Raw genomic sequence first — 1,418 nt, 5'->3', positions numbered from 1 at the left:
GCACAGGCAATCTGCTGTCCGTCATTTTGTGCGGTTTCACGTGCCATACCGCCTTATACTGCTGCTGCTGCTCGCTGCACTCCTTTGGTTCCTGGTGGCTGGGAAATGGATCGGCCTTTCCTGCCGCATGAACTTGACGTGACCATCCGTGACTCTTTGCTTGGCTCAGCCCCTGGCCCCGACGACATGTTGAATGAATTCCTGCACCGTCCCGGGCCCGTTGCGCATGGCACACTTAGAACGATGATCCACAACTCCTTCGCAAACGGCAGCCTGCCTGGCTCCTGGAAAATGGGAGATGCTATTCCTATCCCCAAGCCCGGGAAGGATCCATGCCGCCCAGAGAGTTACAGACCCATCACGCTGCTCTCTGTTTTACCAAAGTTAGCCGAAGGAATGATTCACCGCCGTCTGTCAGCGTTATTGCCGCACCACCCACGTCAATTTTGGATTTGCACCTCCGCGTTCTACGTCGGACGTGGTGGCACTTGTTGTCGACAAATTACTCGTGGATTGAATGAGTTTGGCATTGTGGAGCATGAGCGTCCTGGAGACGACGCCCCCACACGACGCCCTCGTCGCTTGTGGTCTCGATTGATTTTCCGACTGCGTTCGACACCACTGACCATGGGAATTTATTCTGCATGCTTGACAGACTTCCGCGCCTTGGCCTCGAACCAAACGCTGGCTGCACAACTACCTGCGGGGCTGCCGTGTTAGGGTATGCACTCGTGAACAGCACTCCCGGAAACAACTCGCCTCAGCTGGAGCACTGCAAGGCGGCGTCCCGCGACCCCAACTCTTCCTCTACTGTGTGGATGATCTGCTGCGCCGCCTGGGCAGCATCTACTCTGCCGCCGCATTCATGTACGCTGACGAACACGCACTTGTTGCCTCAGGTGCGGACATCCATGCCTGTGCTGCGGCAATGCGACCGCTCTTGTCTCTTGTTGCCACATGGGCTGCCGAGCACAGCCTAAAAATCAACGTCGCTAAGAGCGAAGCTGCTCTATTCTACATCTCTTCACACACACACGGTCTGACGAGGACATGGTCGATCTCCATCTTGTTAGCGGGAACCTGCGTATTCAGCCACGCCCAGTGCGCTTGCTGGGCAACACGTTCGATTGACTTCTTAATTTTGTTGCGCATGCTTCCACCGCTGCAAAGAGGACCATGCCACGCCGCTATCAGCTGCGTCTGGTCGCAGAAGCGGGCGCGTCCCATCACACCATGCGATCCTTTTTGATTGGATACGTTCATGTTGTGCTATTTCATAGTGGCGAGGCAATTGTCCCGTGACTCGCCCCCACTTACCTCCATAATATGGAAGTACGGTACCGCGACGGTAGCAAAACATTCTTTGGCTGAGCGCCTCTACGGAAGACACATCTGTCTATTTTGGAAGCCATTATTTC

General features: G+C 55.3%; 1 annotated feature.

Annotated features, from left to right (window-relative positions):
• Nucleotides 1-1,418: a sequence feature (areas not merged during assembly with more than two copies in the genome that could not be assigned to a particular haplotype).

Source organism: Trypanosoma cruzi, genomic scaffold, assembly GCF_000209065.1.
Source record: "Trypanosoma cruzi strain CL Brener 1047053516769 genomic scaffold, whole genome shotgun sequence".
NCBI classification, from domain to species: domain Eukaryota; phylum Euglenozoa; class Kinetoplastea; order Trypanosomatida; family Trypanosomatidae; genus Trypanosoma; species Trypanosoma cruzi.
Note: the sequence above shows the minus strand (reverse complement) of the source record. Positions and strands in the feature narration are given on the sequence as shown.